Genomic DNA, 15994 nt, shown 5'->3' on the forward strand with positions numbered 1-15994 from the left:
GAGCAGCTTCCCTCTGTCTTGTGCATACCTGTCCTTTCGTGTTTTTCCATTTCCTCATAATGCCTAAGTAATGCCAGAGATTATAGTTGCAACTTTATACAATCACACACATCTTGAAATAAATGAAGGGCTTGAGATTAATGCATGGGATGTTAAACTAGCAATTAAAAAGCTCACCCTATTTCTTCCAACTATCTAGTCCCATTCTGAGCCTGCTCAAATTGTAACCAGGGTAGTTTTAAAAAGTATCAGGGAGAACAAAAAAAGCCAGGGGCTTGACTGCAGAATGCAGAATTGGGTATGAGCTTTAGGGCATGCGGTGCTGAAAAATTTTACACTTCAGCCGGGACTGAGCGGGCAGGGGAAGGGGCGCTCCCTGCGGGTGTGCGGCTGGGATGCGGGGAAAATTGCTTGAGAAGGAGGATCGGGAAAACAATGGCAGAGAGAGGAAAACAAGTTTCTAAGGTTCTCTTGATCCCGCCAGCTCCGTGTTTTTGGAAGGCTAGCGGCCCTGCAGGGCACTGCCGCTCCCCTTGGCGGTGTCTGCAGAGGCTGTGAAATGGCGGCCATTGCTGCCTCCCATGCCTCGAGGCACTGCTCCCACCAGTGCCACAGGGGTAGCTCAAGGTTTGAAGGAAACTAAATTTTGAGTGATTTTTTTTTTCTACCGGTAGAGTGTTTGTTTTTCAAAGAAATGGAAGGCAAGCTGTTGCTGTCATTTAAATAATAATAAAAAAGAAGCATGTGCTCAACTGCTCTAAAGGGAAGAAGGTGCCTGAAGGCTACTGTGTGGATGACTTTGTGTATTCTTTAATTTCACTGAAAAAAGCGGAGGCACTATACCTGAGCCTACTGTGTAGAGTTGAATAATTTTTTGTAGTGTACTGTGAATAATTTTTCTGGTACTGTGAGAGTATCGATGTGTATTACCATAATAGAACCAAAGCACATTCATGTTACACGTTTTGTGCTAAAAATACTATTTAAAATGTGTCATTGGCAACTAGTGTGCTTATTGCCAAGGGAAAAGTAGTGAGGGAATAGCAACAGCTTACGTTTGCATCTCTCTGAGGCTAATGAAACTCTCAAAAGCCATGAATTTTTTCAGTTCAAATTTTTAAAGTTCAAAATATCAAGACTGAAGTCTTTTTATCCATAGATAGTGCTGCTTATCATAGAATTATCCAGTCTTGTAGTAGTGCTGGAATGTAGAGATAAAGTAGGAGGACAAAAACCTGCTTTGTGAATACAAAAAGATAGTTTTTGTAAATAATCCAAGAGCTGGTGTATGAGTGGAGTTGCATAACTTAAAACACAGGTGCCTGTGCTGCATTTGATTGAAAAGATCTTCTCCAACTCAGAAGTGAAAGTTGAGTCATTAATTACAGCAACTTGCTTTCCCCTGACCCAAATCAGGCCTGCTGAAAATGACTGGAAACAGTTATTGAGGTGTTTGTTAATGTGGATAAAATATTTTGCAAGTTATTTAAAGCCACTCCATGTTAGGGACTGAGTTTAGTGGAGAAGAGCTTGGAGGGTCTGTGTTTTGTAATGTCATGGAATTTCGTGGCTTTTAAAATTTGTTATCTTGTAACAAGGATTCCTAATGTTTAACAGAGAAAACATAGATTTTGTGGAGAGAAGATGGTAAGTTACAGAGCACAGTAAAATGTATTTTTTTACTTTAATGAAAATATCAGAAACTGGCAGAAGGCTTAACTCAGAAATGTAGGCTGACTTTCTATAGTTAATTGTAAAGAGAATTTGTAAAGAGAAATCTCACATTTGTATAGCCTTCCTTTTAGTAAGTTGCACGGGTTTATACATCATACTATTACCCAAACTTCATAGAATGGTGTTAGGCAACAGCTCTAAAAAGAAGTTAATGTTTGTACAGTTATAGCACAGCTATGGTGGCTTTTTAATGCTACTATTTAGCATGACTTAGTGCGTGAGATAGAGAAGATCCCCCAAAGTAACATTGCTGTTAGTGAACCGGATTTGAATCAACTCAGAATGGGAAGTGCCAACTAAAGGTAGTTTCAGGACATGGCTTAATCTGTGGTGTGCTTTTGGAAAGCATTTGGTCCTGAAGTTGACTTTTGTCTTGTAGTCGTACTCACTGATTTTGAGAAGAATAATATTTATATATGAAAAAATTTGATTATTTTTCCAGTGTGATGTTGAAACAGCCTTGGTGAGAGTTAGTTAAACTTTTTTCTCTTTTCCCAGAATATGTCATGTCACAGCTTTGTCACACTTAGCAGCAGTGGAATAACTAAAGAATAGTTATATGATTTCTCATTGTTAAGTGTTGATATCAGCGTATTTCAGAGTATGCTTTATGAAGGTAGGTTCTTAGATGCGTTCCAGCAAGGAAACTCATCTGTTTTTTATTTTCAAACTGTGTTTTCTATGTACTTCAGAATGTATTTTAAGTTTAAAGTCTGAAAAATTACTTTGTTGCTCCGGGGACACAGATTCAGTGTTTTCTGCATTAGTCATAGACAACGCAATTTTAAAATTGTGGGGGAAGGCATTTATGACTTGTCTGGGGAGCTCCATTTTTGTACTTCTGTGAGATTTTACTGGATTTACAGAAACTTCATTCAGAGAAACTGGAAGAAAACAGGAGTAGAGGGCTGGCACATGATCTCCAATTGCAGTGATTTGTAGTTGTCATGTTAGTAATGTGAAGATTACCAGAAAGTGCTGGACTTTGCCTCTTCAAACTGCACAGACAGTTAATTAGAGGGAGTGACCAGAACAGCAGTGGTATGGAACTGTGTGCTCTAAAGAGGCTGCTGTAACACAGATTAATCTGGCTAGAAAACTTATCAAATGTCACTATATAAGGAACAGTAGAAACTATCTTATTAAATGAGTTGAAAATGGTTTAGACATTCAGGATAGATTTTCTATGGCTGTTTAGCTGTGAGCCTTGCTATTCTATGTTTTCTTTGTTTTTTGATAGAAATTTTGTTATAAAAGCCTAATTATCTCAGATCCAGCCTTCCTCACGCCAGTTCCATGTGACCTGGCTTATGTTTCTGTATTACAAACTAACTGCTTCAAAGGCACTAATCATAGTAGAGTGCTGGGTCTTAACTGGCTTTATTTATGCATGTTCCCATACACTTTTTTATTCATAAGCACAGTGAATATAATACTATTAATATGCAGATTTTCTTTTCTTTTTTTTTCTTTCTTTTTTGCCAGAGGAGTGATCTGAGTGTATGTGTTTTGGGAGTCCTAGCGTAGATTGTAGTGGATCTTTTGGGGTTTGATTTAATGGGTCGATGTCTCATGTTGCCATTCTGTCTAATGAGAGTGAAATTTGTTAATGATTGCATGTGAGAATGGCAGTATCTATGAAGAGTCTTTAAAATCTCTGTTCATACTGTTTTAGGACATTCTTTCAGGATAGAAGTCTATATTTGTTTGGCCTCAAAAATTGGTTGTCTGGGAAAAACTAAAACTAAACTGAAAATACAAAATTTGATCTTGTTATATTGTGAGGATTCAAGACAGGTGTTTCCTGGAATAGGAGATGAAAGGAGGAGGATCATAGAAAAGAGCAGCAAAAGTATAAAATGGATGTATGACAGAGTTTAAAAGAATTCAAAGGTTTTGGCGTGAAAGGTGAGAGAGAGATTTTGGGTTTAAGAGAGTGCTTTTGCTGTTCTGGCTGGGGAAGGAAACTGAATAAGAAGAATGTGCTGTTATTTTACGTATGCCTGCAGTTCTTGTAAGGAGTACCAAGAGTTTGTATGTTCGCTTTCTGAGGTGGGGGAAATGTCAGGGAAACTTGATAAAAATGATGAGTTTAACATCATGTGCACTCTTGTCTGTTAGGGTATGCCAACAGTTTATTCAGCTAATCTTATTAATGGGTGGTCTTTGATATACAACATCCCCAAGCTGTTTTGTGTCTCCTTCTTTACTGGATATATGAGTTATTGTTGCTGAAGCTGAGCATCTCATCTTTTTTTTTTTTTCTTTTCTCTTTTTAGGACTGTATTTCACTTTTCATTTACTCTTGCTTCAGATAAATTTCTTTGTTTTTCCTATGTTTATATGGGATTTTTTTTGTTTATATGGGATATCTAGGAGTAGCATCTTGCAGATTAATTTATTTTGTCGAGCCATTGTAAACCATCATCTAGGATTGTGTGTTTTTGATAGTTTCCCATGGTTTCTATTCTGGTGCAGCATGAGTAGCTGAAGGGGTCACTGCCCTGCCGTTTTCTACGAAGTGCTGTTTATGAAGAAAGGATGACTAAGTCATGCCTGAACTTCCACAATTTAGCACTAGGTGTATGAAAGTTTTAATTCCCTGTAATACAGTGGCTGCTTACTGGTTTAGGCATTGCTCATTCTACTCATCTGTTCCTCCATTCATGTCTATATTTGACTCATCTTCATAAGGGATGTTGTTCTTTTTCAGTGTGCTGTTGATCCCAACAATAGGGTAGGGAATGTACATGATCCATTAATTTTCACTTAAGATTATGTATTTATTTTTAAATGTGCACATAGCATGTTTGCTAATATTTTTTTCCCCCTTTTGGTTCCTCTTTATCCTTTCTGAGACATTCTTGGGAGGTCATTTTTTCATGTGAAAAACATGGAGTTCTTGAGTCAAAGGTGAGCTCACTGTTTAACAGCCTCGTGTACCTAATAAAGTTGACAACCCCGATGAAAGTTGTGTGGTACGTACTGCAATTCTGTAAATCAGCTCTTATGTACTTAATACTTAAGTATTTTATATACTTACTCAAAAGTTAATTAATATGCAAACCTGGACTCACACAACTAAATCTAAGTTGCTCTTTACTTCTATTAGTTATGTGTACTGGTTTCTGGCCAATGCTAGCGCAAACATATCGAGTACAAAGTATGGGATTGGATGTAAGGAAACACACTTCCTTAAAAAAACGGCTTTTTTTATACTAAATTTCTCATGAGCACAGACATAGATTATCAACTACTGAAGAAATCATGCTGGATACAGATGCTAATTTGTTTATAGCTTGGTAATTTCTGTAAACAGACTAAACCCTTAAGCCTCTGCCTTAAAATATTTTGTGAGAAAGTTTAAAACAAACGCAATAAATGTATTTTTCTTTGGTAGTTTGGGCAGTTGATATATTAAACACATTGATGAAAAAAATGGGTTTTAACAAATTACTACTGATCAGAGCTTTAAAATATTGTGTACTTAATTCTGAGTTCTGTCTGCCATTTCCATATCGGACTGGTAGAAGTGCTGGTTCAAGTGTTGTGTATGGATAGTACTTAGCTTTGTGTCATAGAGTCCAACTGTTATTAGCATCACTAATTGTAGATAAAAGACTGGGGGGTGTCCAAACTATTTGCTAAATTCTACCCTACTGCCAGTAAATAGTGATAAATTTCATTTTTGTTTCAAAGTGTATTTAACCCATTTATCAGAAAAAACATGCAATGCGTTTCCCATTCCAGAAAGATGACAGTCCAAATACTCCATTATAGTTAGCACCCACAAAACCAGGTCAAAAATACAGTATACACTTGCATGGGTTTGTTTTTCTACTTATTGGCAAAATGTAACCTAAACCAGCTTTATCATCTATGAGAAATATACTATTCTGCCAGTGGCTTCCAAGTGACAAATGATAGTTTGGACATGGCTTTATTTGAACAGCTGATTTTGTGTTAATAACACTTGCTGCTATCATTTATGCTCTGACATTGTGCCACTGCTGCTCCTCAACTCCCTTGCATATAATTGCAGAATCCTACTAAGTTAGGCTAGAAGTGGCCTTGATGAAGCTATCTGATTCAATCTTCTACTCAAAACAATTTTTTTCAGCTAGTTCAAAGAATAGTTAGTTCTCTGAAGTTAGTTTGCTCAGGATCGTATCTAGTGGCGTGATGTGAAAGGTTGTCTGATAGCTGTCTACAAAAACACTGTGAAATGTTGCTGGGGACAGTTAAGTAATGTTCCAGAAATCACATTTGTGGACTGGAGCTTGTAAGGACAGAAGACAGACCTTCTAGAAGCCTCTTCAAACTCTACATTGTTCTGTCCCATAGACTAATTTTCTATACAGAGACAAGAAATCAAGTTGGGAAGGGTCTAGTGTCCCAGGCTTCTGCCCATTATCAGCCTTCCCTTACTTTTGACATTTTAATGGAGCTCAGTAGCTATATAGTACCTAAAAAAGCAAGAGCAAACACTTGATGAAAGAGAAAGGAGACAAGTGGAACAGACATTACAGCGAGTTTAGTATTTATAAAGAAAAGCTTGAAAAATCATTTTTCTTTCCAAATCTGTGGATTCTCTCTGCACTGCTTACAAACTCAAACTAATATCTCATCATTTTCACTGTCCTTGAAAGAAATTTCTGTTTGAGGTAAGGGGAGAATGACAGGTAGACTTTGAAGAAGAGGGTGGGGCTTTCTTTTGTTTGGAGTAGGAAGAAGTGGGATGTCATTGTCTTTGCCGTGAAAATAATAGGAGATGGGTTCTCTTCTGGGCTGTTCCCATGCTAGAGCAAGGAAGAGAACAAGAGTGTCTTCTGGGAGAGAGATCGTCTTGCTTGTCTGGTTTTTAGAGGAATGATGGTTCTGATTCTTTTAAATTGATTGAAGGAACTTAGGGTTAATGCCATTGCTCCCAAGCTCACAGGGAAGTCTTTGATTTTCATCTCTTATATTTTATTTTATTTTTTCTCTCTCTTTTCCCAATTCTATAATTTGCTATGAATAGTACCTTCCTTGTAAGGAAGGAATAGAGCCATGAAGTAGAAGTAGCCACTCATGTCTCGGATCTAGAAGCCCACATGCAGAGTGAGTGGATAATTGAAAGGCTGGCTATTTCTTTATACGAATGTTCTGCTTAGAGATTAGTGAAATTGCTGTGCTTAAATCTGGTAGTGCGTTCATGCTGGCAGTAAGTAAATTGTTTTGTCTCTGGTATGAATTACATGTGAGATGTGTTTAGGGTCTGCGTTGTTTCTAGGGAAGTGAGGTCAGACAGCAGTCATGGTTCTGCTGCATTCTGGGCTGTTTTCACAGTGGACTGTGGGATTTATCAGGGATGCCACTGGAGTTTCTGAGTTAGAAAGAAAAACACAGTATAAATTGTCCTGGGTATGTTATAACTTATCTAGATATGCCAGCACCAATTCAGGAGTGGTACAATTGGTAAGAAATGTGTGTGAAAGCCATTCTGATGAGCTGGCTGCTGCAGAATAGAGTTCTGTATGTTATTTATAATTTTTCTTTGAGATAAAAGGTATCTTGCTGCAGTTAGTTTTAAGGTGGCAAGTAAAAAAGAAAAAAAATCCCATTGAAAGTAGGGATATAGGCTTGAAATGTTAAAATGCACAATATTAGTATATACAGTGGTGGAATATTCAGCGTATACATTGGTAGCCTGGTTCTGTTTGATGAATATGTTCATTACATGAAAACTTGTCAGTTTTAATAAAATGCCATTGTAAGCCTTCATTTTCCTTCTCTCCCTTTATTTCAGGCAACTGTGATGTTCATTAGATACTAATATCTTTATCCATCTTCACATGTGCAATCTATTTCTCACTCAGCTTCACTAAGGAAAAAAGTAACAGTGAATAAAATCCCTATGGCACAGGTTATGATACAAGTGGGTGAAATATGGAAGCTAAAAATAGGAAATATTACTGGAATAGTTTTAATATACATCCTAAATCATAAGTAGTAATGATGCTGCAAGAGGGAAAACTTCTTGAATTTATGTACTGTGGTTTGAAATTAGAGTATTGATGTTTCAAATACTACTAGACAGAATTAAGCCTAAGCTCTGAAAAAACAGATTTACATCCAAGATCAATGATATTTCCCATTGTAATTTCTTAAACAGAAATATGGCATGAGCTGTCATTGCCAAGGAGGTGAATACATTTTTAAAAAGTTAAGCTGAAATCAATACTGTACTGTAAAACCAAGATTCCTTTGCAGGTAGAGGAAGCAGAGCACTGGGTCTCCATAAGTAAGGATTACTTTAAGGTTGCAGGTCTGCTTCTAAACATACAGGGTGTACTGATTCTTGTAATTTCTGCAGTTAATTTTTCAGCAAATTTTTCTGTATGAAAAATGGTGAAGTCCCTGATATACTGTTTCCCAGTGGGGAGGATGCAAGAGCTGTTTCCATGGATCTTTATTCTTGGGATTGAGGAACACAGAAGGCTCTAAGGTGGTTAAAACTAACTGAAATTTCTGTTCATAGTACAGGTCTCCTGACCCAATGGGAATCTTGTTAAATTGAGTGTTTTGTGCATGTGTACTTGGCTTGAAGCCAAGCAAAACTCATCAAGCCTGATGTGTTCTCCTGTCTTCCTCGGGTCCTACCAAATTACTGTGAAGTGCTTGTTAGTGACAACATAATAAGCCTGAGAATGTAAATGGTAGAAAGAAATCTTACTATTTGTAAAATGATACAGTTACACAGCATTTAGCATCTCTAACCTTTAGAGAGTTTTTCTGAACATGTGCTTGCTGCTCCAAGGAACTTTATGAAGCAAAATAATTCTCATCACGTTTCAGGCAAATTAATTTTTTATTTGTGCAATAGCTCAAGTTGTGCTGCACTGTTTCATTTTTTAATATGGGGTTATGGAAGGTAGGATAGGGCTGGCCTTCTTGTTTTCCTGTTAACAAGAGACACTAGAAACTTAATGTTGTTTGTTAATGGTCAGGTTTGATCTTCTATAAAAGGAGGCTTCTTCTTAGTTGACAGTTTTCACAGTTAATTTTGTAGTTGCTATTTACTAGTCATTTTTTGTCTTTGCTGTGTCCACTCTAGTGGCAGTTCACCGCCTTTTGTGTGTGTGCATCACTAACATACTGTTTTATGCTTTTTTCTTCCTTTCCAACTAACAGCTTTTACTTTCTCTACTAACGAATTAGTAGATTGTCCTCTCCTGTGAAATGCTTGACTATATGCCTTTAAAAATAAAAGATTTGCATTTTATTTTCAAAGATTAATATTACTTACTCCTGTATGGCAGGTTAACCTCAGTATCACAGAATGAATAAAAGGGAAGTTACCTCAGTTAAATGTATGCAGCCCTTACTCACTATCTGCCAAGGAAGCATTCTTGAAAAGCACAATGGTTAGCAGTTCAGTGGGTAGGGAAACATTATCGCCCATAAAAGTTTTTGTAATAGATGGAGATGCCTATAGAGAGTTGTACACACAACTTAAATACTCAGGGACCGAATAGGTAGTGCAGGGGGCTGAGTGGCAGGAGCAGCAGCATCTGGATTTTTACAGAATCACAGAATCATCTAGGTTGGAAGAGACCTCCAAGATCACCTAGTCCAACCTCTGACCTAACACTAACAAGTCCTCCACTAAACCATATCACTAAGCTCTACATCTGAATGTCTTTTAAAGACCTCCAGGGATGGTGCCTGAACCACTTCCCTGGGCAGCCCATTCCAATGCCTAACAAACCTTTCCATAAAGAAGTTCTTCCTAATATTGAACCTAAACCTCCCCTGGTGCAACTTAGTCCATTCCCCCTCGTCCTGTCACCAGGCACGTGGGTTAACTGGAGGACATGCTGACTTTTCAGAGCGGCTCAGTGCTCAGCTGCTTCATCTGAGGGATATGAATGTGCGGCCATTACCCTGTTTTTTTCCATCCTTTGTTGGCTGGATTGGTCTTGATTCATCTGGGGCAGATGATGTCAATAATGAAGCTTCTGAAAGAGGCAGTATGAATGGTGGCATGGCAACATTTACATTATAGTTTCTATGTTAACTTTGTTTTGAAACATTGAGTAACTATGTCCCAAAGAACAGAATTAGTAGCTTTAAGGGGTACTTAGTTGTGAGATTAGTTTATGTAACTGGAATTGACTCACTCGGCTAGAATAGACAGATGTTAGGCTTGCAAAAGTCCCTTCTTTTAACCTGTAAGAGAAATTTTGATATTATCTTAATTAGCATGGAGGAAAACTGAAAAACACCACCAACAACAACTGAAAAACAACCACCAGCTATGTGGAATGGGGAGAGTAAAGAACACGTGCCCTTTCTATTGCCTTTGGTATGGCTGGTAGTGGTTACTAATGCTCTCCTGTGTTGGCTTTAATCCTTCCCTCATTTGTAATACATAACACCCGATGAACTAATTTAGTATTTTTTCAGGTAAAGAGTAAGTGCAGACCTTGTCATGTGTAATTTTGGGCAGTCTGATGAAATGAATCCTTTATCATCAACATGAATTCATACCAAATTTTTAATGTCTATCTGTTAACTATTCAGTTGCCATGCTGTTCTGAATTTTAGCTGAAGCTGTAAGAACTAGCAGTACGGGATTTATGTTTGTACACAAAGTTTTATGAAGAGGTGGAACGGTTGCCATGCCTCTTTGAAGTTAAGCAGCGTAAATCAAAAATGTTTGATTTTCATCGTTTATGAATAATGGCTTTATTCTGATTATTTTTGACGACACATTTTAAGAGATTTTATTATCCCTAAGGAAATGTGCCTAACATGCAGTTGAAGAGGTTTTTATGAATACAGAGCTTTTATGGTAAGGTAAAGTGTTATTTAATCACAGCCACATGGCCTCTTCCATACGTACTCTCTTTTAAAGGAGAGTGTACACTCAGGTTGCTGGATGTTGCCATAGTATAGGATATTATCATAAAGCAAATACTAGCACAAGAGTGGTGAAGTTACGAGTGCAAAGGGAACTAGACTTTTCATTAAAATATTTTAATAAATGGCATTCTAACTCTTACATTCACATTGCCTGTGAAGATCTACAAACACTTGGACAGAATGTTATTGAAAAAATGTCTCATGGTATGTATTTTGACTGTAAAAATAGTCTAGGTGAATTCAACATTGTGCTTGCCCATACGAGTGTTTCCTAGCAAAAACCATGTTCTTGAGTACAAACAAGCTCTAACAAACTTTGGCTTCGTGTTTTCAGCCGTGAAGTGTTCTTTGTGACAAAAGAGATGGTCTTTGTGACAAAAGAGTTGTATGAATGGAAATAGGAATAATAGGATCTGTTTAGTGTAATAGGTAGTGCTTGAGCCTTGGACAATTTGCTTTGCATTAGTATCTAAAAATTTAGGTAGGCTCAGGAATTATTAAAATAACAGAAAACTGTAAAATCTTCCTGAAATTGCAAAGTTCTCAATATTCGGTTATATTTTTCAGGGCAAGTAAAGCCTTGCTTCTCTTTGGTAGGATTATGCTCAGTTCTGGAGGAACTGTTCTACTGAATGTCTTGTGGCAATGCAATAGGATTTACAGTGTTTCTATCAGCTCCCCTCCTACCCTTTTGGCTTGTTCAAAACAACATTTTTAATGGGTTTGTCAGAAGAGGTAGTAGTTTGCGCAGGACGTTTTTTCACTGTCTCCACCAAAAGTGGGGAGAGTTCAGTGGGGGAACAGAAGAGCTGGAAGAGCTCTGGAAGAGAATGGAAGAGAGAGGGATGTAGATAAAAGGTAGGCTGAATCAGTTGCGTATGTCTATACGTTTTTGTTCTCATTAGAGGAGAGCTTAGAGAACTAGCCAAACACTACCTAGTCAAGCTCTCTTCTCATTTGGGAGACATCTGCCCTATATTTCCTTATGGTTCCTATACATCTTTGTCCTGTATCTCTTCGTTATTTAAATAACTACTCTGGACATTGGAAAGCGAAACAGAGAATAATTTACTAGAGATTTACTAGAAACTGACTTGTATGTAAGCATGTTTGAGAAGACAGGCAGGAGCCTGAACTCAGTGTTGAATAGCAGAACTACAGGTTGGATCTCAATTGCTAGTCCTAGCTGCATACGTGTATATGTATAACCAAGGAAAATCTTGTTTTGTGTATTAGGTGTGCACCATTCGGAGTGTTGCACTGAAACCTTCCTTCACTTTGGTGTTCTGAATCAGCTGACTGTGTCTAATATTATCAATTTGGTGGTTGATCAATTTAAAAAGTTCTAAGAATGACAGAGTACCCACAGCAAACCGGGCTGCGGAATGCAGGGGTACAGCCTGAATTGATGGCTTTTCTATTCTGGGGGGGATGTTGCTGTGCTTTTTTTTTTTTTTCCCATCCTGAGTTAGAATTTGAGCATAGTTATTTCTTGAACAGTCTCACAACTGCATCTAAACCGTAGAGAATAAAAAAAGGGAATTGCCAGTCAAATTTTAGAGGGAAAATTTCCAAATTTACCAACTCAGCTCTCATAGTATATCTTGAAAATTAACTCGTGGGGGAGGACACACTTCTCAGAAATTCTCCAAGAAGTGTCAGAATTTGAAGCAAACTCTGACTTTAGAGGCCTTTTTGGTACTTCAAAAAATATTAGGAATTTTTTGCTTTTAGCCACCCTCGGAAATGCTACCATGCAGTTTTGAAACCAAGCATGCTCGTGCTGTAGAGTGACACATGGGAGAAGCAGGTGTGGCCTGCAATGCAACACCATTTCAAGCAGCTGCTAGTGATGTTACAGCATAAAATCACAACACAAAGTGTTAAATTACTGTGCTTTCTCTACAACTATGAAAATTTTATGACATTTTTTTTCTTGTCCCTCTGAAACGGATATAAAGTTATATATTGAACCACTCTATGACACATCCCTACCCTTATTTGCTGCAGTTTCTCTAGCTGCCTTGATCAACAAATAAGGCAGCAAAAATGCTAGCAAGGAGCTGAAGGAGAGACCTCACTCTTAGCCCCTATATTTAGGCACAAACATCTCGATATCTGAGACTGGCATAGGGTTATTTCACTGGTGTAGTTGTCTGTCCCCTTACTCATCAGGAAGAAATTTGAGAGTGCTAGATATCATTGCAGAGTACATTTGCTGAAAACTAGTCAGTGATGTTTCAGGATGATGTGTGATGTGCTTTACTGGATGAAATTTGAAAGATGATTGCTTATGTTTATTAGCAGCAACGTGATAAGGTCAGTGAAGGCAGTAACAAGGGCTTGAAAACAACCACAGTATTGCCAGAATGCCTTTGTCAAGTATTACACTAGACAGTGTTATAATGGATTCCTCTGGAGAGCCGAAGGTGGTTTATAATAGTTCTAAAATGGCTCTAAAATTCATGAGTGGATCTAGCAGGCCTTGCAGGGAGGTTTTGTAAGGGCAGCGTTACAATATTTTCAGTGCTGTCTAGGACACTTTCTGCATTTGGCATTCTGCTTTGAGGCAGAGCCAGCAACACTGATTCAACTGATAGAAATCTTTGAAAACTTGAGCCTGGTTTTACTTCTTCTGTCATCTTGCTTCATTTACTGAAGTAATGCAGAAACAACTGTGCAAACGCAGCTGTTGCTACACTTGAGATGATGTAACATGCTTTCTTCAAGAGTATTATACAGTGGCAGACCACAGCAAGATCCCTCTGACCACCTTGAATAGGTTTTCAGTGCCAACAGCACACTTCCAGGATCCTTAAATAATAAGCAGTGCCTGTAAGAAGGACTTCTAAGAGAGGTGCAAGATACTGGCATACCTCTGATGTGCAGAATTTTTGACGTAGTGACATGCTGCTGCACAGTGACAGGGAGGTCAGTTTCTGTCATTCTACTGACTGGGTCGAGTTTTGAGTTAGATTTACTTTTATAAAGGTTTTTCGAAGACTCCTCTCTGTAAAGGTGATAAAGATACCTTTGTCAGCTACTGGGAGAATTAACCTTGCCCAGTTAACTTGGTAAGGATCATTTTTCCTTTGCAAATATGAAACTATAAGAAAAAACTGTAAGGATTAATAACAGGGGAGGTGAGAAACGCCTAAGGGCCATGCTTGCTTCTCTGCTGTTCTAACAACTCTTCCAGCTTATCCGTCGACAAATAGTGTGGCTAATTCAGATGAGCAAGATTGTGCCAAAACAGAGAACATCTGTTCTCTGGGCAGTCATTTTTGTACAAATATAGTACAGATGATTAATTTAATGTCTTTGGCGTGTCCCAGTTGTTGATGGGGAAGATAGTAAAAGAGCCAAGCCAGCTGAAGATTCTCCTTAGTGCTTTTGCTGAGCTTTGTCTTCCTTCTGAATTCCTGCACGTTGGCACCCTCGTGGTTTTAATGCCCTCTAGCTGAATTTACCAGCTGCTGGCTCACGTAAGAAGGCATTTGAGCATCAAAAACTTGATAGCACTGGCACCTTTCACCTAAAGATGGTGTATGATGCTTGGGACAAAATAGAAACTGCAAGAAGAAGGTACGCAGTTCTTTGTGTTCCTTCATTGTTTAATAATTGGTAGCTAAGTTTTCTATAAATGTAAGCTGTGCCTACATTTGGATTCACTTTTAACGAAACAAAACAGAAGAAAATCTCTAAAGCAGATTTGAGCAGTACATTACTGGCGTCTGAGCAAGATGCTGACAAAGCTGCAACTAAAGAAAGTTCCTTTTGTTAATGACTTGTGTCCAGGGTTTAAAAGTACAAAAGAGAAAAGGAGGGAAAAAAAAGAAGATATGGTAGAAGCAGAAAAAGATTTTTCCTCGTTCTGCTAAGAGCTGGTGCCATTGGCTGGATTTAAATGGTAAAGTTGAACTTCCAGAAAAGTTACGCTTCTATGGAGTTGTTGTGGTTTAGCCCGGCTGGCAGTCAAACACCACACAGCCGTTCGCTCACCCTCCCCCCTCCCTCTCCGGGATGGGGGAGAGAAACGGGAAAGTGAAGTCTGTGAGTTGAGATAAAGACAGTTTATTAAGACAGGGAAAAGAATAACAACAACAATAATAATAATAATAGTATTAATAGTAATAATGTGTACGAAATAAGTGATGCACAATGCAATTGCTCACCACCCGTTGATCGATGCCCAGCCTATCCCCGAGCAGCCGGCCCCCGCCTCCACCCCAGCTAGCCACCCCTATATATTGTTCAGCATGACATCAGATGGTATGGAATACCCCTTTGGCCAGTTTGGGTCAGCTGTCCTGGGTCTGTCCCCTCCCAGCTCCTGCTGCATCCCTAGCCTGCTCGCTAGCAGGACAGAGCGAGAAGCTGAAAAGTCCTTGGCTTGGTGTAAGCATTGCTCTACAACAATTAAAACATCAGCATGTTATCAGCGCTCTTCTCATTCTAATCCAAAACATAGCACCCTGCCAGCTACTAGGAGGAAAATTAACTCTGTCCTAACTGAAACCAGGACAGGAGTCTGTGTTATTTTTGTTTGTGCTATTGAGGGTGAATTTTGGAATACTTTACTCCACCTCAAGAGGCCCTTAACCACTGAGCCATGGCTGTCCTGTAATACCTTCTGCCATAAGATATGAGTAATAGAATTGGGGCTCTACTGCGGCAAAGAAAATGACAGATATTGACAATGGAAAAAAAACACACGTGGGCATTGTAACATACCCTATGCTTTATAAATTAGAGTTTTTAATGTGCTGCTCCAAAATGAGTGTATGGCACCTTTTTATATTTTCTAAATTATTTTCAACTATCTTCAAAGCCTTTATGCTCAGTTTTAGATAACTTAATTCTTCAGTGAAGTTATGGTGAGGTGATGTACAGTGATTTGGAAATACTATATTGCTGTGGGTTAGAGAAAATTTGGTGGCAGAGGGATATGCATGTAGGGTATCTTTTGCTGGTTTTGAACACCACCTTTATCTCCATAGCCACTTTGTTTGAGAGCTGATCGAACGAAAGAAGAGGTTATTCCTTTTGTGTTTGGTTTTGCTCATTTAATAGTAAGGTATGTCTTCGAGTTTTGTGTTTAAAACCGCATAATCACTTGGTTATAAAAGCAATCCTAAAATAACATAGAGGCCTTATTTCTTTTGGGAGGGACTCAAAGTTCCAAGGCTTGATGGCAGTGTCTTGCTGCTCTAAACTTTGTTCTCTTGACATGCTGAACTGATAGAAAAAAAGTCCTGAAGGAATAACTTGCAGCCTTCTAGAAAGACGAGAGATCAGCTCAAAGTGGAATGTCTGGCTTGTGAAACTTGTAGGCTCTCCAGCTCATGGCAAG

This window comes from Cygnus olor, chromosome 1 (assembly GCF_009769625.2).
Source record: "Cygnus olor isolate bCygOlo1 chromosome 1, bCygOlo1.pri.v2, whole genome shotgun sequence".
NCBI lineage: Eukaryota > Metazoa > Chordata > Aves > Anseriformes > Anatidae > Cygnus > Cygnus olor.